General features: G+C 34.8%; 1 protein-coding gene and 1 long non-coding RNA gene across 30 annotated transcripts in view; one reads left to right on the top strand and one right to left on the bottom strand.

Annotated features, from left to right (window-relative positions):
* LOC126811613 (protein Daple) overlaps positions 1 to 26,198 on the bottom strand; it is a 238,481-nt gene that overhangs the window by 97,011 nt on the left and 115,272 nt on the right. The window lies entirely within an intron of this gene.
* Positions 1 to 26,198, top strand: part of LOC130010859 (uncharacterized) — a 162,650-nt gene that overhangs the window by 134,951 nt on the left and 1,501 nt on the right. For 21 of the 29 annotated variants that reach the window (XR_008786146.1, XR_008786137.1, XR_008786150.1 and 18 more), the window contains 10 exons: positions 3,592 to 5,069; positions 5,999 to 6,569; positions 8,240 to 8,269; positions 12,076 to 12,169; positions 14,292 to 14,502; positions 16,898 to 16,975; positions 21,546 to 21,590; positions 22,877 to 22,975; positions 23,692 to 23,807; positions 24,379 to 24,483. This is a non-coding gene — a long non-coding RNA (uncharacterized LOC130010859). Of the gene's footprint in view, positions 1 to 3,591; positions 5,070 to 5,998; positions 6,570 to 8,239; positions 8,270 to 12,075; positions 12,170 to 13,563; positions 13,724 to 14,291; positions 14,503 to 16,897; positions 16,976 to 21,545; positions 21,591 to 22,876; positions 22,976 to 23,691; positions 23,808 to 24,378; positions 24,484 to 26,198 lie in introns of all 29 variants that reach the window. The other 8 variants (XR_008786138.1, XR_008786132.1, XR_008786144.1 and 5 more) reach the window with 8 other exon arrangements.

Raw genomic sequence — 26,198 nt, 5'->3', positions numbered from 1 at the left:
AACGCACAATTGTCAACACATATCATTACAGTTTGTATTGGAATAAGTAATTCTATGACAAATAGTGAAGACTGGACCACTAAAATAGTTACTGAACAGTTTTTCTTCGTGGTTATGCGTTCTACATTTGCATAGCGATGTTTCTTGTAATGACGTATTACACAATCCGCCATGACACCAGCCGGCAGTTGAAATTTCGCGTAGCAGTTGGGTTTCATCAAATCATATAATTATGCAGTGAGGCTTCACCTTTATTTCAATAGGAATTGATTTATTATATGTTAAGCTAGGTGCACTACTGTTTTGGGTCAGTTTGTGTGTAAATTTAGGGAGCTATAGGCCAGTAACCTTTTTGTAGTGATTTCACTAAAAAACTTGCGCAAAGGAACTCTATAGGGACGAGCCACTACTGTGGCTGGAGTAAGGCGGAAGACATCAGTAGTGGAACCATTTCTAGTGTCACGTGAGTGCAATTTCCTCGTCTGCTACATGTAACTTTGTATTCCTTGATAGGTGATGCATTGCATATTATGAGTCGTTTTAGCGCCAGCAGCACACTCCAATACTAATTACTTATTAGTTATGTAGAATGTATATGTTACAGAGTTTATTGTAAATACATGCATGTGTATTTTTATCTTTTCAGTGAAACCGTTCTTCGTTCATTCGTTCATCGTTCGTTCACCGTTAGTTGTAACCTGATGTACTGTATCATTTGTTCAGCATACCTTTATTGTAACGTTTCATAGTACACAATCATCCAATGTTCATGTATTCATTAACAAAATACCTACCTTCATGTTGAACGAGTTTATCAAACATGGGTACAGGAATAAACGAATAACGATTGATTTTTCTACTTCCTTTTTTATTTTTAACGAATGGTCATTGCAGGAGCAATAAGATGTATTGCTTCTCAGATAAAGGCCCATCTAGATGATAACTGTATGAACCATTTCAAAGTGCTTATAAACAATTTCACAGTACCGAAACAGCTTTTCCCAGGTTTCAAATGATATTTTAATGGAAATTGATAATAGAAAATTTACATTTTTAATTTTATTAGATTTATCTGCTGCTTTCGACACGGTGGACCCTTCCATTGTTCTACGTAGACTTTAATTTAAATTTGGTATTTGTGGCTCTGCATTAAATCTTTTAGAAAGCTATCTTGTGGGTAGAAAACAGTGTATTTTAGTTAATTGTAAATCGTGGTCTGAATCTGTTTTGTCATCAGGGGTTCCTCAACGTTCTGTTCTTGGTCACAATTTTTATCCAATTTTGTTGAAACTTGAAATGTAAGTTTATAACCCAAAGATCTCGGTTCCTTTCGATAATCGTGCATATCGGACGGACCGTAACTTCCTGAATTATGGCCCCTGATTGTACGAAAAATCACGTTTTTAGCTTGTGGACCCTATAGAGGTCATAATTTTTATCCGATTTAAAAAAAACATAATATTATATCAACGTTACTCCCTAAGGACGACTGAGTTCTAATGTTGTGAAAATAAGCCCAAAATTGACAGACAAAATGGCCGCATTCATTCTCAAATAGCGTAAAAATATGGTATATCAAGGTTGTGGACCCTATACAGGTCACAATTTTTATCCGATTTTGTTGAAACTTGAAATGTAAGTTTATAACCCAAAGATCTCGGCTCCTTTAAATATTCGCGCATATCGGACTGTAACTTCCTGAATTATGGCCCCTGATTGTACGAAAAATCACGTTAGTTTGTTGACTCTATAGAGGTCATATTTTTTATCCGCTTTAAAAAAACGTATTATTATATCACCGTTACACCCTAAGGACGGCTGAGTTCGAATTTCGTGAAAATCGGCCCAAAACTGACAGACAAAATGGCCGCCCTTCGTTCTCAAATAGCCTAAAGATATGGTATATCAAGGTTGTGTACCCTATAGAGGTCACAATTTTTATCCGATTTTGTTGAAACTTGAAATGTAAGTTTATAACCCAAAGATCTCGGTTCCTTTCTATATTCGCGCATATCGGCCCATAACTTCCTAAATTGTGGCCCTTGATTGTACGAAAAGTCGCGTTTTTAGGATGTGATCCCTCTAGATGTCACAATTTTTATCCGATTTAAAAAGATGTTCAAATATATCATTGTTACACCCTTATGATGGTTGAGTCCAAATTTCGTACAAATCGGACCAAAACTGCCTGAGAAAATGGCTGCCCCTCGGACACAAATATTGTAAATACATGGTATATCAAGGTTTTGGACCCTCTAGAGAAAGGACACAATTTTGATCCAATTTTGATGTAACTTGAAATACATGTTTATTTTATTTATTAATTATTTATTTATTTATTGTTTTATTTATTTATTTATTCTTCAAGTAAAGGTTACAACATGACAATAAATTAATGTATTATAATAAGAACTAGTGTCGCATTACACGACTGGGAAGTGACAACAATAAATACAGATATGTATATGAAAATAAGAACTATGTGCTACATTGTAATGTGGGATGCCATATGAGACAAGCATAGAGAAATTTGATAGGTATGGTGTCATGAAGAGACCTTTACTTAGGATAGCCCATAAAGCCTGACGTATATAACATCCGTTGCTTATTTCCAATGGGGTCCAAAGTTGCCAAGGTCGCGTCAGGTCATCATTGGGAGGCATCTTTATAACCCAAAGATCTTGGTTCCTTTCAATATTCATGCATATCGGATTGTAACTTCCTGAATTATGGCCCTTGATTGTACGAAAAATCACTTGTTCTCTGTCCATCTCTTGCAAAATGTGGGCGTACCTTGCATGGCAACCGCTTGTTATCCGATTTTGTTGAAACTTGAAATGTAAGTTTATAACACAAAGATCTTGGTTCCTTTCAATATTCGCGCATATCGGATTGTAACTTCTCGAATTATGGCCCCTGATTGTACGAAAAATCGCGTTTTTAGCTTGTGGACCCTATAGAGGTCATAATTTTTATACGATTTAAAAAAACGTATGATTATATCACCGTTACACCCTAAGGACGGATGTGTTTGAATTTCGTGAAAATCGGCCCAAAATTGACAGATAAAATGGCCGCCGTTTGTTCTCAAATTTATAGCGTAAATATATGGTATATCAAGGTTGTGTACCCTATATAGGTCACAATTTTTATCCGATTTTGTTGAAACTTGAAATGTGAGTTTATAACCCAAAGATCTCGGTTCCTTTCGATATTCGTGCATATCGGACCGTAACTTCCTGAATTATGACCCCTGATTATGTCCCCTGTACAAATACTCAGTAGAGCCGAGAAAATACTGACTGATTATAAATATGATTTTTTCCAAAATCCAAGCATTCTACTAAAAACTAAAAATATGAAAATACTAGACACACTCTTTTTAAAACGACAAGACATTTAAATCTACATGCAACCCATTAATTAGTATATTTGTTAATTTATTGATTTGATCAATTTTTAGATTAGAATTTTATTAAAATTTTAGTACCTTTGATTGTGTATGGTCTTGAACTCTTCATTTAACTTTCTTATTCTGGCATGTTGAGGCTTTAAAATTATCCTTAATATTTATGGTTTTGTGTTTTTCAGAAACTATAGCAGTTGAAGATCCACATACGTGTGGAAGAGGGTTTAAGTGTTCAGATTATTTAGAAGGTACAGATTGTAATGAATTCTGGCAATGGCCAAATTTTGGCATTACAAACTTTGATAATTTTGGCCTAGCTATGTTGACAGTGTTTCAATGTATCACAATGGAAGGATGGACTGATGTCTTATATGATGTAAGTATGTCTACACCTCTACATGTGTGCTAAGAGTAAATACATCTACATGTACATGTGTACATGTGTGCTAAGAGTAAGTGTGTCTACACCTCTACATGTGTGCTAAGAGTAAATACGTCTACATGTACATGTACTAAGCACTAGTGTTGGGTAATGCGATTCCTGTCACATCAATTTTGTTATATAGACTTTGTCACGAGTCTATAAAATCTGGTGCCTTGACACTTGAGTTGTGATTTATGTCATACTATCACAATACATGTAGGGCAGTTTCACAAAAGTTCGTAACTTTAAGAAAAAAAACTACGTTAAGAAAAACTTACGAAAAAGATACGAATTATTTACGCCGGTTTCACAAAGGCCGGCGTAAGTTTTTTCTTAACTTTTTCTCGTATCTTTTTTCGTAAATACGTCACGAATGGTCGTGACGTCATGTTGCGTCACTTCATTCACACTTCTGTAAACATTCCCACGGACTGAATGTTGACAATGTCGGCATTATAGCCGTTATGTTTGATTTGATCCTTACCTTTTGAAACATAAACGACGAAATGATATATTCCTTATATATATGCTAAGATTTAGCGGTGTATTTATGAATAAAATGCTATTTTCATGCCTGTTGTTTACTTGTTTTTGTTTGCTACGTCATAGCGCGTGACATAGTACCATACGTCGTCTGTAAGTCTGCCAAAAGCCGAAATGGAACCAAAAAGGCGAAAACAAAATTGAAACCCGGCAGCTCCCGGTGTTTTAATTAAGGGGGTTGAACAGAATTATGGGATTCTGAAGGAACTATGCAGTGAACTATGTAATTTTACGACGAGTCCCCTTATCGCTTTCCCCTTATCGCGTGTCATGTTGAAGCTTAAAGTTAAAACAAGACGATAATTCGTACGTTTACCTGAGTTTAGAATCAGCTGTTGCTTGAACATTAATGGAATGAAACCCTTTCCTGCAGACGAACAGCGGCTCATTTTCTCCCGATGGTGCTATGATGGCAACTTGTGTACCATCAATCGTTCCCACTACATTTGGGAAGCCTGCTATTTGGTGAAAACCTTCCTTTGTAGAATTGATATCTTCCATGGAATAGGGGAAATTTATTGATAATTTATCGTCAACACAGGTTGTTATTGCTCGTGAAACACGATAAATTACTCTAGACACTGATGGTACACTCATCCCATGTGCATCAGCAATGAGTTTTTGGAAGCTACCTGTGGCATAGTATCGTAATGCAATCAGGACTTGTACAGGTGATGACAAGGATTTCGATCGGTAAGTTGCGGTTTCGATATCATCATTATTAATAATAATACAGTTAATAAGATGTAATATATTGGTCCGATCAAGTCTGTACCGCGAAACTAACTCCTCATCTGTATGGGTGTCGAGAGGGTTTAATCTATCCCAGAATATTCTCTCTCGTCGAAGTTGCCGATCCGCATAAAGTAACAAGGCGGCCATTTTGTCAAAGATACGAAAAAAATTCCAACTTACGACAAGGTGAGAGTTGCCGTAGACTTTACGATAAAAGTTACGAATTTCGTAAGTTAAGAATTTTAGTGAAACGCGATTTTTACGTAAGTTTACGTTACGATAAACTTACGCAAATTTTTCATCGTAAGTTGCTTTGTGAAACTGCCGCCAGAACAGTTTTACATATCCTCCAAACAATTTTTATTACGTCACTTTTTAAAAACTGTTTCACTTTTTACAAACTCTTTTTACATGTTGTTCAGTAACTATTTAAAATTTTCGAAAGCCAGATCACAGAATGGCAGTTAGTTATTAATTGGATGGCACTCTCTGTGATGCAGACTAGGTCATTTCAAGACTAACATGATTCAATTTTATTTCAATAATTCGCTTGCGTGTTGGGGACTTTAGCAGGGGGAGTAACCAGAGAAAACCCACAAGGCTAAACAGGCGACCCTTATCCTTGTCACGTACAAGCTGGCAATCGAAACTACGCTACTTGACTCAATGACGGACCTTATGATTTATGTTGCACTTGTTAGATCGTTATGCCACCAAACCCCCAGTAGCGGTTGAGAAGAACGTAATCTAACACATTCCCTGCTGCATTCCCCATGTGGCCTTTAATATTTGCAAATTTAAATTAAAAAACCAAATTCACTGAATCTCCCTAGACCACTCTCAAAATTGTCCATTAAATAATGTAATGTTAATTGTTTTATTTTCAGGTAAATGATGCAGTTGGTAATGAATGGCCATGGATTTATTTTATCAGTCTTATTATTATCTGTTCTTTTTTTGTACTTAATCTTGTTCTTGGTGTGTTGAGTGGGTACATACAATTATTAATGACATCAATCACCTTCTAAACTTTATTTCATAGAACGTGAGACATGATGGCTCAGTAATAGGACGTTGGCTAGCTAACCTTGAGGGATTTTAAGGTAGTGGCAAGGGTCAAACGTATAGTTGTTCAGATGGGACGCAAAACTGAGGTCCTGTATGTTTAAACAATCGCAGTATTGGCTCTTAGCAGACTGAAGGAAAATTGACTCGCAGAACTTGGATATACATGTACATGTATTAAAGCTATCTTCAAATAAAAAGTCTTGGCATTAATTTTTATGTCTGTCCGTATGTAAATATAAATATAATCCATTCTTATTGTTGTCACTGTTTTTTTATAGAGAATTTTCCAAAGAGAGAGAAAAAGCCAAAGCTACAGGAGACTTCCAAAAATTACAGCTAAAACAACAGTTGGAGGAGGTTTTACGTGGTTAGATTGCATCACACAAGCTGGTAAGGTTAATTTATTTAAATGTTTGGAAAAGTGATCAAAAGTAGACTGCAAGCTCATTGACCATGACCAGTCCTAACAGTTTGTTACTTCTGTCCATTTGAATTACAGCCATATATATATATATGTATCACAGTTCAGGCCTCGAAATGTTGAAAAAAAAGCTACCTGTGGCAAGCGACAGGTAGCTTTTTTTCATACCTGTCGCTTCAGTAAATAACCTGTCACTCTTAATTATCAAACTCAAAGAATAATCACATCACACATATCCATACATGTAGGTACACACATATGTGGTTAGGTCTTTGACGTACATTGCTCTATATAAATATCGTAATATGAAACCTTTTTATTTCTTCGACATCGGAATGCCTAAAAGTTCTTGAAAGTCGGCTAATCTGCTTCTCGGCGATTCGAAGATTCATACAATTCTATCATCCGTATCCACGTGAATTCCGCAAAGTATCATGGTACCACACTTCCGTACTAAATCGAATACTTCACTGTTGAGTTGTAGAATTCAGATTTTAAAATATCCGTAATACATTGAATATCAAAACACAAATCACACCTGTGCATGGCACCGTATTTACATGTACCGCGTGCGAAGGACAGATAACGCCACCTGGAATTCCCTTCTCACATATCCGAACTATTTTTACGCTACAAATTATATTTATATATGAAATATTTTTCCGACCTGATTTTTTGATTTTGTCAAATTGTCTTATAAATTATTCATAGCCTTTATTTATGGAAATTGTTTAAAACTTTTTAAATGATTAAATACACCAAGCAACGAGCCGTGTGCATTTCCATTCCAACCACTACTATATTTACTGTGGTGTCGTTACGGTAGAATTATTTCAGGTGACTTGGGGGTGCGTTTTAATTTATTTAGATATAATACTCCATAATGCTATAAACTAGTGTCAAGCAGATCAAAACAAGCGTAGATGGTGTGAAATTCATTGATATAAAATTGTCTACTTCCAAACTGTGTGAGTAACTGTCGCCTACGACAGAGCGAAATGTAATTGTAAACAGTGCAAATGGCGGCTTTTCGCAGTATTTCCGTGCTTAATTCTTGCATTTAGAAATGAATAATTAAATGTACGTGACGTGGACGTGAGTATTGTGGTCAATTTACTGAACATCAAGTAAAATCATTTAGAAACGAATAATTAAATGTACGTGACGTGGACGTGAGTATTGTGGTCAATTTACTGAACATCAAGTAAAATTTAGTCCACCTGTCGCAAGCGACATGTAGTTTTATTTGCTACCTGTCAGACGAAAAAATCGCCTGTCGGCGACAAGTAGACAAGCGAACATTTCGAGCCATGCAGTTTATATCTGCTGTTTTAGATATGTTTTAGAATGAATTAATTTACAGCTAAAGTCAGTGGGCAATGTTGTTTTTTAAGCTAAAGATGAGTACCCAATGCTTGTATTGACCATGCAGTCGTTGTTGATAATTTCTGGTCTAAAATCTTTGAACTTGGTCAGAATTACATTAGCCTCTTGCATCAGTTTGCTTTATATAATTTTGGGACAAAATGTGATTTTTCAGGTAAATGATTTTTGGCCCTTTCATCTAAGTTGAGAAATGTACTACTGATTTGTAATTTTAAGAAAGTTTATTTTAACTGATTTTTTTTTTAAATTCTAGATGATATTGATCCTGAATGTGATGCAGAAGGTGAAGAAATAGCAATACCTAGGCATAATAAGTTTATTTTTCTTCACCCATTTATATACAGAGTCCACACCTTTATATACCGAGTCAGCACTTTTATAAGGCGATGATTGTTAATCTTGCTTGAGAGATACACTTTAATTTTGCAATTCTGAATGTAACAACATCATTGTTCATTTTCTTGCATCAGTAAATGTCTGGTCTACAATCATGCTAAAAATCACATTTCAGTTACATTAATGCCTCGCCAGCACTTCCAGTTGAATCAGTGGTGTGCTTTCATTGCATCTGGATATGTAACTAGACTTTACATAGCCAGGCTACAAGTCCAATATGCCAACCCTTTCAGAGAGCTATTAGCATTTTTGTGATCTTTGAGGGTTGTTAAAAAAAGAATTTTTGATGTTACCTGATTTGACCATGTTCAGTTTAAATTTAGTATATATGTTTAAATTATGATGAAACTTCTGATTTCACTCTGTCTCACACAAGTGTAACCCCTTGAGTTACCTAGGTAGGTCAATGTGCATCTTAGACAATGGTAGCGCAGGGCTAGAAATTCGTCATTTTTTACAAGGATCTAAGAGGATTCTCATATATGGAATCTGTGCGAATCCTCCGAATCTTAATTAATAATACTGTCTAAAAAAACAAAATTGTGTTTATTGTGATAATCTAAATCACCAATATACAACAACAATGTTAAAAACCCCAATCAGATGGAGTTTTTGGTAAACGCTTAAATTGTGTCAGAAGTAATATTCAGAAAATGCCATAGTCAAAATAAGCTGATACAGCACCATGGCATTTCTGCATAGCACAATTTGTAGTCTTTTGTCTATCACGCAACTAGTCACGTAACTTGCAAAAGTTTTTATTCATTCGTCGATGATAGACAAACTGCACAATGATCACGTGACAAAATAAACTTCGGTACGACTATGATATAGCCTTCAATAATATTTTTAAAATTAAGTCTCTGTCAGCATGTATATAAAATAAAAAATCATAACGGTAAACGCTATTTAGAACTGGTTTATTGACCTAATTCCAACCAATATGTCACGTGTCATTGGAATTCGACATTCGAGATTCTGTTGGGAAAATATCCACTGTTTCTCTCCCCGTGTATTCGGTGTTCTACCAGGGGATTATATTCAATGCAAATTTAAATTTAACTACAGTAACAACTGTTCGGTGAATCCATCAATGTATGATCCAGTTATTATTTTAATACCGGGAATTCTCACGGACGAAGCGTGGAAGATGCGCGATTCGCAAACCATGCTGAGATCGTCTTCATTTCATTCACCATGTGCGTATTTTACTGAACCTAGTATGAATTATCAGCAAGCTTGTTTTGTTTTTTTACCGGATTATCAAAATCACCGTTAAATGTGCTAATTACTCGGATTATGAACCACATATGGCCGATTCGCACTAAGGTATGACTGTTGATTTATGATACCATGTGGCCGATTCATTGTTTTACCAATCGGCTAGATTAAACATCAATCGGCTAAATCCCACAATTAACCCTGACTGACATTCAACAGTTGGACTCGAGAATTCTCCGAAATTTTTTTTTTTTTTTTTTTTAAGAAAAATTTTACGCGAATCCTTCTAGATTCGCAGCGTAAGCTCTTGCGAGAATCCTTGCGCGAATCAGATTCGGAGATTCGTGTGAATTTCTAGCCCTGTAGCGTACAGGTGTGTGCCAGTAGCTTGGTGCCACGGGTGTTGAAAATGTTAAATATTTTGCCCAATAGTCTGACCGCCTAGATACAAATAGTAACGCCATTTAAATATTTCTATTCTACGACGAGTAATGCAGTGTTTTGCCATGTGACGCTTTAGTGTGCCTAACCTTTTGTGGCAACTGACAGCCAAAAAAAACACTTGCGGCATGACGTCAGGCCCCAAGTTCACAAAGCATTCTCAGACTTAAGTTAAACAGTTACTGAAAGTTCAATCACTGTTTATGAGAAATATCTTTGATCCAGAAACACAAAACTTTTCACATAGTTTCTTATTGATGTATTTGAAATATTAAAATAACAAAAGTTTTATAAGGGGCTATATGTAAGTTAAAATTAGGTGAACAATTTTGAGTAAATTCTTAACTTAAGTCTGAGAATGTTTTGTGAATTCGGGGCCAGGTTGATTCTATGGTTGCGTCATCCGACATACATTTTGCATTGGTGTTGGGCTGCGTCACTGTGGCATCACCACACAGGGTCACCGTTCTCCCTATCTATGCCAGGGTAAAGCACACCTGTGTGAGACAGGCTTTAGAATATATTTGTTAACCTTAATTGCCTTTAAAAGAACAGACACGCCCTCTTCCCACCACTTATCTGTTCTTGGTATTTTAAAAAAAATATCTGGATCTATTTATAGTTTGTTTTATTTTCTGCTTTTTTTTCTTTTTCTGAACTTATTTTCCATTAATTTGATTTGATTAATTTTTTTTTTTTTTTTTTCTTTTACTAAGTTTAGACTTTTTCCGCCTGTAAATCTATGTTAAGTAAATCAATAGTGTTAAAAGATATTTTGGGTTTTCGTCAGGGAGATATCGGCCTCACTGTTGGCTTGTTTTCTCTTTGTTTTACTAAGATTAGCCTTTTACCCTCTGTATTTCTATGTTAAGTAAATCAATAACTTTTGAAAAGTGGCCATGTATCAGTTGAAAAGGGACATAAATAACAAAATCATGATTTACATATTTATTTGAACATCTACAACCCATTTTGAACATGTTATGGTAAAAGAGTCATCATTTTCAACTGTCTCTGTAACTTTCCGAATGTGCGTCACTCTCAGTCATATTCTTACATTTTGTCTCACATTTCTTTACATTTTGATATCTAGTCGCACTTTCACATTTTGTCGCGGCTTATGCTAATCCGCAGCACATAATCCAAATATTTTACTATTATAAATTAATCTCTTGGCATTTTCAACACTAAAAACTTTCAAATTTTGTCGCGGTTTATGCTCATCTGCAGCACATAATCCAAATATTTTACTATTATAAATTAATCTCTTGGCATTTTCAACACTAAAATCCAATCTTTTGTACTGATCTCGAAGTGTCACCATATTCCTATGCAATTGGTATTTTTCCTTGTGTTTGGCGGAATTCGACTCATCTGCATGGCTTTAATTTCTTGTTCTGTGAAGGATTGGGCTTCTAAATCCTCGCGATCATTGAAATCTCTTGCAGAACTGATATTCTCGGTCTTAGAAATATATATCTGTGACATTATAAAGTAGGATTCTTCGACGAATTCCCGCATTCATTTCTGCCATCCACTACAATCGACGCAGCCAGGATGTTGGCAAAACAACAAGAAATGGCTATTGTACAAAATGATTGGATGACGTTTGCTTTTCTCAACCAATCAATATCCCTGTTATGAACATTTTCCTTGACCTGATTTAAACCGTGAAATGCACGTGCAGTGTACTGACATCATTTACCTGAGTAGAAATAAGCGTTTGTGATGAGATAATTGGGGGGCTCTAAATGGGAAACTTTGATAAATTTGTGAAATGAAAAATGCTTTTGAAATTGGGAAAAATAGAAAAAATCTCTATTTCTCGAAAAAGTATTTAGTATAAGTCAGTTATATACCTTGTTTTCTCGGTGTATGGGTTGATACACCGTCTCTTTTTTGAGTGGAGATCTCCTTGGCTTCGCCTCGGAGCTCCACTCAAAAAAGGGACGATGTATCAACCCATGCACCTTGAAAACAAGGTGTATAACTATTACATATAATTCGTTAAATATTGTTTTTTTTTCACAGGTGTAAATCTATGGAAGCTGAGTTATCAGATCAATCAAAAGAATTAAGCAGCACTGACTTATAATTAACTCCATCATGGTTTCAACAAAAAAAAGTAAGGAAGATTTGAGATATTTTAAGAAAAAAGATCATTAGATTTTAATTAAAAACTTTTAAAGTAGGGTATTCATCATACTCCTCGCAGTGTTCCGTTTGATTAGAGAGGGATTTCTTGGGCCATTACTTCAGGAATATGGGTATTCATGTGTTATTAAAAGATTTGTGGCAGTTTCCATTGGGTCTGCAAAAACAAAGTTATCTTTCAAACCAACCTCACACAACACAATTTATATGGAATACAATCACTTTATTATCACTGTAACTTGGATATCATTTAATCTTGTGTATCTAGCACTGATTTCTTTCACATTCGTTTAATATCAAATCTTTGTTTAAAAATTTGTAAAAATCATTTAAAATCACCCATAATCATCTAATTTGGTTGTTCATGTTCAATATGTGATCTTCGTTTGAAAATTTGGTTGTTCACCATAAGAATTTTAAAACAAACCTTGTAAACGTTTTGTTATACAAGAGTTTAAATAGTGTTAACTTGTTAATCAACATTTTCATTGTAATCTGGGTATCGTTTAACCTTGCATATTTAGCCCTAATTCTTTTCACATTCCTTCAATATCAGATCTTCGTTTAAAAATTTGTTAAGAACATATAAAATCATCTAATTTTTACTTGTGCCCAGTTTAAAGCTGACCGTTCAATTTTAAAAACAAGTTTTTAATTTATAAGTGTTTAATTTCCCGACCATGGTTCAACAAACGTCCCAATTAAGTATTATACATAAATCATAAATGAGTTTGTTTATATTGTGATTATTGTGTTATTATTGATGTCTTAAAATAGTAATTTTGTTCGTGTATAACTTGAACTTAGATTTTATTGACCAACTCAAATGGAGTTAATGCTATTTAAAGATACATTAGTTAAGAGTTTAATAAAGAGTTGGTCATTCTTGCTATAATAATTCAAAAATAGATGATAAAAATTACTTCATTCTTAGCCAAGTTATCATTGTTTGTAGTTTTGACAAGATGTGTGCATAGTGGTAACCAGGGCACTGGTATATTCAGGACTTATCCTCGCTTTCCCATTTTTAAATTAAATTTTTATGTGGTGAACTATTTTAATCTAGTTAAAATCTTGAGTATCCGATGCCATCGAGAGTTGATTATGGTCTTGTTTTGTTAATTAATGTCTAATTAATAGTTTATATAACATTTCATGTCTAAAGAAAGACCTGCAATAGGCAGATTTAGCTCTTGTATAATGTATGTTTAATTAAAAGTATCCAATATCTTCTGTTTTTTTGGCATAATTAACGCAAAAGACAACTAGTATTTTATTTTTGGTCTGATACCTATTTAGTCTATTTAAATCATTTCAGTTTCTCAAAATGATATTAGATCTCAGAATTATTTTGTTGTGTTTCAGGTTTATATTAGAAAAATAGAACCGAAGATGTAGATGATTTAGTCGTAAAATATTGAAATCACAAGTTTTTTATTGGCTAGTTATTGTATTAGTATTTTTAAATACTTGTGTGTTAACATCAGAACATTATAGACAATTGAATGACTTGATAGTTTTCAAAGTAATTTTTCCTTTCATAGAGTATCTTTGATTGATGCTGCGTTTTAGAGATAAAGATATTTTCTAAAACGTTATTTGATGCGATATCATGAACATCAAAGTCATGTGACTACACGGTAGATGCGGTGGATCAGTGAGTAAGGTGTTGGCTCGTTAACCCAGAGTTCTCAGCTCACTATTCCGGAGATCCCTCTGTTGGCCGAGAAAGTACTGGAGCCACAGTGGCTAAGCGAGTATGATGCTGGCTCGCTAGTCTGGAGGTAGCGGTTTCGATCCCGGTGTTGACCAAGAAAGTTCATTGGGATTTTCTGGTGTGGTTTTCTCTTGTCATTGGTGCAGGATGGAGGGCCTGACAAGGACAGCTGTCTAGTCTTTCGAATGAGATTGAAATCTGAGGTCCTGTGTACACATTTGACAGTTGGAATTCGATGTAAGAGTTGGCCGTAGCGCGGCTGTCCGGGCACGTAAAAGAACACTTGTCAGTTGGATTTTTAATTTATCTACATGTGGAAAATTTCCCTCATTATTCTCTGAATAAAATTAATAAATGTTATTTTTTTTATTTTCAGGTATCGCCAATCTGTTTTTTGTTGTGTTATTTACATTTGAAATGCTGTAAAAAATCTACAGTTTAGGCTTCCAGGGTTATTTTGTGTCTTTGTTTAACCATTTTCACAGTTTTGTTGTGTTATGTAGTATATTAGAGGTGGTTCTAATTTATACAGAAGGTGTCAGTGTGTTGACATGTGCCAGATTATTACGTGTCTTTAAAGCAACCAGGTAATTGATTTAATCCTCTCGTCAAACTCTTCTGATACCTTGACCATCATAGGTGAGTCTTTAGGGAGCTATGGTAGCTCAGTGGGCAGGCCCTTGCTCACTAACAAAGAGGTCCCAGGTTTGATCCTTGCGTGAATCTGTCCAACCTCATGGGTTTTCTCCGGATCCTTTGGTTTCCTCCCACTCCTAGAGACCCCTACGTGCAATCGAATTATTGAAATAAAATTGAACCTTGATCATTGATCTAAATGTTACTCCTGGATCTTTGTGATGAAAGGGGAGATAATCAATTACAGTGTATGTTTCTCAAAGTGTACATTAAGTTGCGAACATGGAAGTTCAATAGAGTTGTGTACATACTCTCTGTCAACTGGACCCTGACAAGAAATGTTACTCCTGGATATTTGTAGTCAAAGGGGAGATAATCAATTACAGTATGTTTCTCAAAGTTTGTTTTTTTAAGTTGCATACGTAAATTCAATAGAGTTGTGTATGTACGCTCTGTCAACTGGACCCGGACAAGAATTGAACATGATGTACTACAACACTCGGCAAACCTCAGCAGACTCCTGTACGCTATATCTAGCCTCGGCTGTATGACAAATTCTGCCATTGGAACTACTTTCAAGTTCCCGGATTACAAATGGTGTCACCCATGAAGAGTGTTTTATCATACAAAGCTTTCAATGTCATTAAAGGTTTCAATGTCATTAAAGTTTATCCGATTTTCTTTAAACAAAGGACAAATTTGCAAGGAATACTCTACACACTCTTCGAACAAAGCAATTTTGAGAACTTTTTTCTAAATGCGACAAGTTTTCCTGTTAAGTGAACTGGTAGCCACATTGCAATAGCATAGGTGTAGGTACATACAGCCGAGGCTAGATATAGGGTACCAGAGTTTGCCAAGGTTTGCCGAGTGGTACTACTAGTGAACTCATTATACATTAGGTATGAAATAAGCCTCTTATATGGTAACCTCAAAATACGTTATGCTAATCTGCCTGAAATTTGGTTACGATGCATCAATTTTCTGCCATATTTGTTTAGAGCTGACCCCCCCAATTAGCCTAGGGGGATTTGGGGGCAAAGAAAATTTTGCATTTAGGCATGCAATATGGTACAATTTGGATGATTTTACACCACTATAGATAGGTAGTCTACACTTTAACCCTAGAGTCAATTAACAGATTAGCCAGGTACCCCAAAGCTCATTAAATCAGCAGGGCCCATCTCCCTAAGCCAATTAGTGGATTATTGTTAAGAGTCAATCCGTGAGAAAACCATGCAAAACCCTGCAAAAGTGATAAGGTGGGGGTCGGCCAAATTCATTCTTACTCAGGTCATAAAGTCACCCCATCCCACCATGCAAAAAGCCAAAATGGCCGACCCCAAATATTAACCTCCTCTTAGATATGGCCCTATGTCGATTTTTAGCCATTTTTGGCGAATTTTCGGTGAAAATTTGTCATTTTTCAGCTATCAAATTCTACTAAAAGCATCAGGTTAGTGATTATGTCCGATTGTGGATGGATAGTGGGGGTCGGCCCCTAAAAACACAACATGAAAGACCGACCCAATATCACAGTCTTTAGCCACTGGGGGGCGTTTTCTGGATACCACTTTTCCCATAGTGAAATGTACCCAATCGTTGAGGGGCTATATCTCGTCTGCTGCAGGGGGTGGGTCGAAATCGGGGGTATGTATTTTGAGGCGAGTATATGTCCTAACAATATCAACAATAAAATCCACCGGCGCTAGTCTACAACATAGCGAATCTTTGATGAGAAGATTGCCGATTTCTGGATTTCTGACAATAAACTGATATTCACTGAAAGGATTCTAGGAGGCCTCAACACTTATAAAGTGCTCTAAATGCCCTATATATCACGGCATTTCGGATGAAAAATATTTCGAACGTACCGCCACCCGCTCTAGCAAAACAGACACGGTTGATTTTAGCTTGGTGTCCAACCTCAAATCCAAGATGGCTGCCATGGAGGAGAAATGCGATTTTTCTCAATATTTTGAGTCAAAATGTGGCATTTATGATGCGTATCCTGCAGAGAAAGATCACAAGCGGGTAAAAGACCGTAGGAAAGATATCAAAGATTATCTGTCGAGCATATATCAAATAGAAAAGTAAAAGCCGGTTGGGCTTTGGTATTTTACTTTTGTTCCTATCAAAATGAAAATTGTAATCATTATTTTTATACACTGGATTTTTTATGTAGACTTACTATGCATTTCACAATAATAAAATATATTTGTGTACACAGCAAGTGAACACATATTGAATTGTTATTTTAAACTAATGGGAAATCAGTGTTCTTAGGTTTTCATGTTCACCTCCAATTGAAATCATTATTTTTACACCTTTTTCAAATATTTTCAGCCATGAAGCTATATCAGTTGTAAAAATTCTCTGTGTTGAGAGTTATACGTCCTTTACGTGCCATAAACAGAGCTAAAGGTAGGTTTTTTATTTAATACTGTTTTGAAGGAGCTAAACCTCCTCACTTTATGTAGAAAATAGTGTGACACTACGGTGACTATCCTTCGTCACGGCACTAAAAAACAGTGATATGCCACGGCCCGTGACACTAATCTAGTCAGGACTTTCACGCTGTATATAAAACTCCAAGGATCAATTGACACTGGCCATCAAAGAAGAATCACGGTGAAAAATAGACGGTTAGGATTCAGAAATATCCTTAGAACCAAGGTGGGGGAAAAGCCTTATTTTCATATTAGTTATCTTTAGGATCAGCCAGTAACGATGAAAGCTAGCCTCTATCAGACATCATTACTAAAATAACTAATATAAGGATTACTTGTGTTTTCCATTTTTTGTGTCACTTCCTGTTTCTTCAAATCTTCGTTACGCATCTACTGTAGCAATGATCTCTGTATTAAAATTATATTTGGTATGTCCTTTAATGTCCTATTGTTCTGCATCAAGAAAGACAAGCATGTTCCATGCAGTATGATACGAGAGGAATTTTAAGGCGAGTGTTTATAATTTGTTTATATGTTTTAATCTGGTATATAATGGAGTGTTTATAATATGTTTACATATTTTTGTCTTTCAAAGAAAGCAGGGGACTATTAAAATGAGTTCGTCCGTCTGTCGGTCTGTCCGTCACACTTTTTGGGACACAATAACTCTCTTTCTAATTAAGCTAGAATGTTCAAACTTGGTGTAGGTGTTTATTAGGTCAATACCTTGATGGAGTTCGAAGATGAGCATTTTCTGCTTAGGGTAAGCAGAGATAAGCAATTTGATTGGTTGATGCTTTGGGACACAATAACTTTAGTTCTAATTAAGTGAGAGTGATGAAACACCGAATATAGATTCATTACATCATTACCTTGATTAAGTTTGATAATTAGAATTTTCTGCTTAGGCTAATGAGCGATAAGCAATTTGATTGGTCAAGACTTCGGAACATTACAACTCTGCTTTTTATTGAGGTAGAATGTTTAAACTTGATGTTCATTAGGGGAATGTCTTGACTGAGTTCAATGATTAATATCTCGAGCTAAAGCTAAGCTTGTGCGTAGGGGTCTTTAGCAGTGGGAGGAAAGATTTTCCTTTAGGGCTAATCCATTTAAAAATATCTGGAGGGTACCACACATTTTTTAAAAAAATAATCTTTTACTGAACGTGTGGAAAAATTGGGTTTTGTGGGTAATGTAATGGGGCGTGGGGGGAGGGTCTGTTTGAAAAAAGCTCAGTATATTATGGTATCTGCCCCCCCCCCTGTAATTTTAAATGGAATATTCCTAAGGTGGTTTACATTTTATGAGAATTTAGATCCTACATGTATATTCATTATGGTTCTCGTTTCCCCGGTACTGGATAACCAGTAAAAGATCGACTGAAGAATTCACCTGGGACTGGCAGTTGATTTATATACAAGTTGTAAAATAGGGCATTAAAATGATTTTAACCTTAAAAGACTATAAATACAGTTAAATTTAAAACACCTAAATATATATTTATGAATGAAATAATATTCAAAATTTGTCCTACTCTTTGAAAAACTTGTCATGTCAGTCTGAGATATGTGAAAATGTTGGCTGATATATGTGAAGGTGGTCTCAATAGTGATATTTAATTATCAAAAACTGTATTTACTTCAACTCGTAACAAAAATTTAATCTGATCAGATTTTAATAAACAAAGGTCGACGACTCCCCACTGGAATATCTCGGGTTTAGGCCTACAAATAAAACCATTATTTCCCAGCCTAGTGAAATATTAAGGACCAGTTGATTAGCACCTTGATATTTTACAAGGTAGATCTAGTTATTAGCCGTCTGTCTCAACATTTTGTCAGGTAGGCCTAGGGAAACATAAGGTACTAGTTGATTAGTACCTTGACATTTCACCAGGTAGGCCTAGAGAAACATTAGGTACTAGTTGATCAATGTCTTGACATTTCACCAGGTAGGCCTAGAGAAACATTAGGTACTAGTTGATTAGTTTAATTGTTATATATAACCACTATAAAGAACTAATACTTTTTTTTAAAAAAGACACCAACAGATCTAACATGTCCGCTAATGGGGATAAAATATGATTAGGGAGGGAACTCGTTTTCAAACTAATGGCAATGACACTAGAACTAAATAAACTCTATTGTATATAGGCCCGGTATAGTATTATAACATTTTCAAATTAATACTCAGATGTCAATGGCACTAAGGTCCAAGTGTTATAAGGGGAGTGGCTGCCAGCCAGGAAGCTTTATAGTAAAATCATGTCAAGTCATCAAAGAAAAAGAAACCAACAGATCTGGCTATATTTAAATTTATGGATTCCAATTACCAATAGAGTGACCTGAATTCATTCAGCCTTGCTGGTATAATTAAGACCTACACATAAGCCTGTGTTGGAATTTGAAATAACAGTGGGGCATTGTGTCGCTGTGCGGGCAGAATGTCTTTTATACGGTAGCACACACTGCATGGCATAAACCCATCTTCATTAGCCCAGTCAGTGTAGAAAAGTAGGACGTTAAACCCCATTTGACGAATACGTGAATAAAATGAGGTTGAACGTCCCACCGGTATTATGAAGACAAGTTAGTGATGTATGTAATATAGTAAACATTGTGTAGTTTATGATGGTGTATTATAGATCGATTGATTGATTGATTTGTGTTTATACGTTTTATCTAGATTGTGTCAGCTTCAGTATACACCCCCCCTCCAACAATTGTCAACCCACCCCAGCAATGTTTGTATCGTTCTTGTCTACCATATTCGTTATTAAATATTCATTCAACTTATTATATCAAATTGTTTCGTTTTTAATTTTAAATTCCTATATGTTTTGAGATCATAGCTTAGGATTTTTCTCGCCTAGTTTTCACGGAATGCATCTGAGAGGGTCAGACTGGTTAGGTCTAAATATTAAGGCCATCTGTAGATTATCGTCAAGGTTACGTGATGTAAACAGGGTTAACTCTAACCCAACCCACTGTCTTCGCCAGCAACCACATGCCCTAAACCTGTTTACATCAGGTGACCTTGATGAAATCTGCAGGTGGCCTTAATATTTAGACATGAGAATCCAGGTCTACCCAATGTTGTACATGTAAAAATATATCCAAGCCAATGTCCCCAATGACCGTAGTATACGGACCAGCAACCGAACATGACGTCATGGCCGCCACCTTTAAATTGTGACGTCATATACAAAATCGATGCGCGATTGCCCATAGAACAAGCATGTCATGTTTAATAATGTTGATCCTACTTGGGCCTTTTTGGAAGAGGATCGCCCGAGGAACAAGACAAGTACCGTTTGGGATCCAGTTCCATGTGCCCAATTCGCCTGACTAGCACACCACACCACACACAATGGTCAGGACGAAATGAACACCCTTTATTTTTTCTTTATTCAATTGAAAGTTTTATGTCGAAATGTTACCCAAGAGAGTTTGGTCTAAGTTAAAAGTTACAACCTGACAGTAATACCTGTCGTGGGTGGATGTGGGTGTTTAACGTTGTCACACACAAACTATGCCAATTTCTTGTATGTAGTGGGCTTTAGTTAGCAGTGGGGGGAATCCGAAAGGAACCCCATGGGGTGGGATTGAAACAACGCTACCTAACTCAGTGACATACCTTATAATCAATAGTTCATGTGTTAGGCCCACCCCCCTCCAATTTGATTATTTCTTTAAGCCATTTATTTAGCGTCATCTACAATATTTCTTAAAGCTTTTATATAAGAATGATAAATAGTAACGAAATACAAGAATATAATAAAATTTATATATTAACACAATAATTTTAAATAAAACAGTAGCAAAAATAAATTATTATTTAGTAATGGCAACATATGTAAACATCAAATATGTGCGTATATAAAAAATAAAATATGTGCATATATAAATTAAATCAAAAATTTATTATCAGTTGTAAAAGGGAGTATAGAATTTGTGAATTTATTGGAACTGGCGGAACGCTTATGTTTTAGGCTTTGTCAATATATTATATAAAACGTTATAAAATCTCAAAAGGAACAACCAACATGTCTTTTATTGTACGACAAAGTATATTTTTATATATTAAGATTCAATGAGCTAGAAAAATTTATTTGGCTCGATCCGCTTGAGGTTCTTTCTTTTCTCATATCTCTCTGTCGGGAATAATAGGGGTTTGCACTCCCCCTTTTCAAAATTCCTGTATCCACCCTTGTTGAGAGTTGACAATGTATAAAGGGACATAATGTAATTGAGGATTTGGGGCGTGTCATCACCACTGGGAAATATCAGTAGGCCTATTATAATCATCATCTTTATTTGTCTATAAATCACCATCAATCACCTTCACTATCACTAGATATATCAACATCATTAGGAAATATCCTGGTTTTTAGGAAATCTTGTCTTAGTTCATGATCCGTATTGAGAGTAAAATACTGGTAGTTATATTGACTATAATCATCATCTCTATATCATAACTATCATAATCATCATCAAAATCATTACAACCATCATCAATATTATCTATGTTGTAATCTTTAGGATGAAGAACATCTTTTAACAGAAGAAAATCCTTTAATTCACGAGGTAATTCAAGATCCCTTACCTTCTCCTTTATTCCCAATCCAAGATTCTGTCTGATGAATCTTCTACGTACAGGGACTTGAGAGATATATTACTACAGAAACTAATGAATTCTTCCCTGCCTTGTGAATGGGTAGTGTGATCTTCCTTATCAAAATTCAAAGTTGTCATAATTTCCCGCATGGGCACCACTAAGATATAACAGTTTTCTCAGTTTATCTCTATCTGAACTACTTAGTTCAGTAAGATCAATTTGATTATAGCTACTTTCACCTGAAGAGATAATGAGAGTCTGAACACAGTTTTCAGCAACTAAATATCTAATAAAACGAACAACGCGGCATGGTTCCCAGAAGCGGGGAAAACATAAGGCTGTTTTGATAATCGTGTTGCCATCATTACAGGGTAAATCGAGAAGACCAGTATTACCATTAGATAGAAGTAATTTAAAACAAGTCAAATCAAACACACTTTGATAATATTAAGATATTGTAGAGCAGATCTTCCTGAATAGTCTAACATGGTAACTATGGCACCAGCTTGAAGTAGTTTCCTTGTAAGAACTCTGTCGTTTTTCATTGCTGCCATCATTAAACTAGTTCTACCTCCATTATCTGGAATATTTACATCTATTCCATCAAAACCAAGTAAAATATCAATACAAGTCATGTATATTGGATATATCTGTCTACAATAATTCTTAACAACATCATTTACCTGTCTCTTGTTCAAACCATCTTTAAACATAGTAAATCCAATGATAGAAAGATGGAGAGCCGTATGACCCTGGTTATTGTGTGTATTGATCTCTAGTCTAGGATGACGTGTCAACAATTCTAAATATTTGCTGTTTAATAAAAAGGCAGCTATCATAGTAGGTGTGTTGGTTTGAGAACATGGATGTTTGATGTCTAGTTCGTTATTTAACAACCATTTAAACGTGTTTGCAGAATAATCATAGTTAACACCAGCTAAAAGATGAAGCATATTTTCTCCTTCAGCTGTAAAACCATTAACAATCAACTTACGCCCCATGTAATAACTGAACACCCCCAACCTCTTACATTTTAAAATATCATGGAATAACTTAACTCCATTGTTACCTGACATCACATCTGAATCTGAATCTACTAAAAGTTTAGCCACCGTGATCCCCGTGTTTTAACAAATTGGATGTTAAACCCCATTCCTATCACATTATTGTATAGACCTGTCTGTCCTATTTAAATAATCAAATGATTGTGTAGATATTAAACATTATTCCTATATTATAACGTTTTGTATTTCAGTTAATAGCTAATATATAGTTTCCTGTCGACTATACTTGTAGAACAGAAATTTACTGAGTGATAAACTGGAGAAGATCTGTGAAGATTGAAGGCCGTCAGGTAAGGGTGATAACTCTCAAGTTATATTTAGTACCAGGATAGGTTTTAAATATCACAAGTTTTTTTTTAAAATGTTAAATTAAACTTCATAATTTTATGAACATATCCAGAATATGGTGTGCAGAAAAATAGGACATTAAATGATTAAAGCTTATTTTATTTCTAGAATATATCTCTCCAGATTTCTTTGTTTATATTTGTTGTTGTTTACCAGTAATCACATGCAAGTTGATACTGTCTATCTTGACATAGATTAGTCATTTACAATTTTATTTAGAATTTGTTTTTAGCGATGTGATTAAGGCAGACAAGTTTTAAATTGTGGTATAAGGGGAGATAATTCAAAATAGAGTTATCTTTTCTGGATGATAAAAGTAGGAATGGTGAAATAAGATTTAATTAAAGTTTGTGTATCATTACAATAAAACAACTTAGTTAGTCTCAGTCAGACTTGACAGTCCAGTTGACAAATTGGAGATCTTACCTGTTAGTCAATTTACTGTTAAAAAATAGTATTTCTAATAATTTAACCTTAAAATACAATAAATACAGTTACATTGATAGTTGTTATGTGTAAAAACACTACAAAATATATCTAAAAAATTGGAATAATGTTATAAATTGTATAAACAATACCTAGATAAGTTTTTAGCGTCTTGTAAATGTTCTCTCCATTATCTATAAAAGAAAACCTATGTTTTGTTTATGTTTTTCAGAGCTGCTGTATTCGAACATACACCGTCATTAAAAGTTGGTTGTGATTATTTGATACGTGATTGTGTCAAGAGATATCCACTAGAAAACTGTCCACTGTGTAGCTGAAGATCCTGAGGTAATGTTTTTTATATTTTGTCTAATAACCAAAGCGTATTAATTCCCTAACTTAACTAACTTGACAAAACTGTATAATATTAATAATGGTTTAATCTAGGATGCAGCCCTTTATAAACTAGTTATAGATATAATGCTGCAAACTTGTACACCAAAAAGTAGAATTTGTTTCCATGGAAACACAAAAACTATTAAATCCATGAAATTTTTAATTATCAAGAGGCAGAACTACTACAATAGGTTGATGTGTGTACAAAGTATCATAAAGATATCTTGATCGGTTTAAGAGATATTCTCCAGAAACAAACCCAAGCGAAACAGATGAATGGACAGAGTCTGAAATATTTCGATTGACCTCTTTTAATCAGATTGAATTGAAGCCAGGAGATTATATCACTGTTGATATTCTGATTTTATTTTCTTAAATAAATTAAATGTTAAATAATCAATTTGAATACCGGTAGATTTTATCATGAATTAAGCTGTAGACAATATGGTCATGTATGAAAAATGATGCATCAAGACTTTAAGGTATAAAAATTAGATAATGTGTGAAAAATATTTTATTTCAGAATCAACTGAAAGGTTGTAAAAATCAAATAGACAAAGAGTTTATTGTGGTCATCTGTTTCATAATGGTTGTTTAGATACGTTCATGAAAACACCTCCATTTATAGGTAAATATCTATAATACTGCTGGGAGTCATGGCGACCTCAATGGGTGAAGAAAACTAAACTTTACACCTGCTTAAATGATATCAGTCATTCCACGGTGACTCGCGTGACATTTCTACGCAACACAAATTTTTAAATATGAATATCATGAAACCTAATAATCGGTTTCTATAAAAACTACTCCCAAGTAAAGTTTTTGTGTTCTGTTACATGAGAAACACTTTAAATATTACTTTCTTGGGCAAAATTTTGTGCAATGTGATCATATTGAGTTGTGACTCGTGTGACATGCATTTGCAGCGCATTCATGGGCAATGATACTGACCCCCCCCCCCCCCCCCATTTAGTAGAAAAGTAAATAGAATATAGGAATATGACTTATATGTATATGAAGCTAAATTGTTGAGCCGTAGCATCATTTTGTTACAATGTGGTGTTTTATTGTTGAGTTTTGTGATGACTGAGATTTTATATGTGACTTGCGTGACATAAAAATGTGACTCGCGTGACAGGTAGAAAAAAACACTAATGTTTCAATATAATCAACTAATTTTTTTATTGTCTTTCATTGTCAAAACAAACAAGAAATAATTTGCTCAATAATATTTCAATCAAAATTATAAATTCTTTATTTAGCCAGGACTCCTCTGGATCTGAAGGCCAGGTATATAGATTATCTCCAACTCTTTGAAGGTATCGCAAAAGAACATCTTGACCATCAACATCCAAAACTTGAGCCATAGAAATATATTTTATATCGGACCGTTTACCCGAAAAAGATTCAGCAACCAGTGACATCCTGGAAAGAAAACAACAAATTAGTTTTAGAATGGAAACATGTTAGGCTACAAGCAGTATAGCAAACTGAATTACTGCCCTAAAGTCGCTAAAAATAAAGTTAAAAGTAGAACAATATAGCGTGACTCGTGTGACATGTGACTCGCGTGACATGACTTTAAGTAGTTTTTTTTGCGCTAGAAAAAATTGATAGCATTACAAAAATTCATTCAGATATTCAGTTTTTTATGCTTATTTATCATTAATATTTGTCAAATAATAAAGTTATTTTAAAAGGGTGCTATAAAAGAAATATACTCACTTTTGTGACTTGCGTGACCATCAAAATGAGGTAGTTTTGGGATCCAGAAAAATTAGGGATCGGCTTCACTCATCGACAAATTTCTTTAACTGAGTAGAAAGTGACCATTTTGATCTCATTTGGTCAAAATAAACCAAGATTATAATAGAATGTGCCAGGGATAATCCATTTTTATTCCATAATATCATGTTTATATTATACTTACCATTTTAAGGATAAGGAGTGCGTATGGCCAATATTTTAAATGTTAATAATTTTGTGATTTTAATTTTTGACTTGATGTTCTGATATGTTTATTAAGTGTTACTTGTGTCTTCTATTTGTTTTGTTTTGTTTTAAATTTGTTCAATATTCAAACCACGGATCTCACTTTAGATAGTTGACCGAAGATAAAAAGTTTATTCTCTTATTTGGACGAGTCAGAAATGCAAGGCTCCATATTGTACACATTGTCGTGCACTTAATAGAACCCTTGACAGACAGTTGGAATGTCGTGGAAGACTAGATGGGAATGTCGCTGTCTGAGTAAACTTTCCCTCATAGTACACTGTATGACGTATGTCGATCTTCATTAGTCCTGCAGAAAAGTAGGACGTTAAACCCCATTTCATGTTATAT

This window comes from Patella vulgata, chromosome 2, assembly GCF_932274485.2.
Source record: "Patella vulgata chromosome 2, xgPatVulg1.2, whole genome shotgun sequence".
Taxonomy (NCBI): Eukaryota; Metazoa; Mollusca; class Gastropoda; family Patellidae; genus Patella; species Patella vulgata.
The sequence above is the reverse complement of the archived record's forward strand: the minus strand, read 5'-3'. Positions and strand labels throughout refer to the sequence as shown.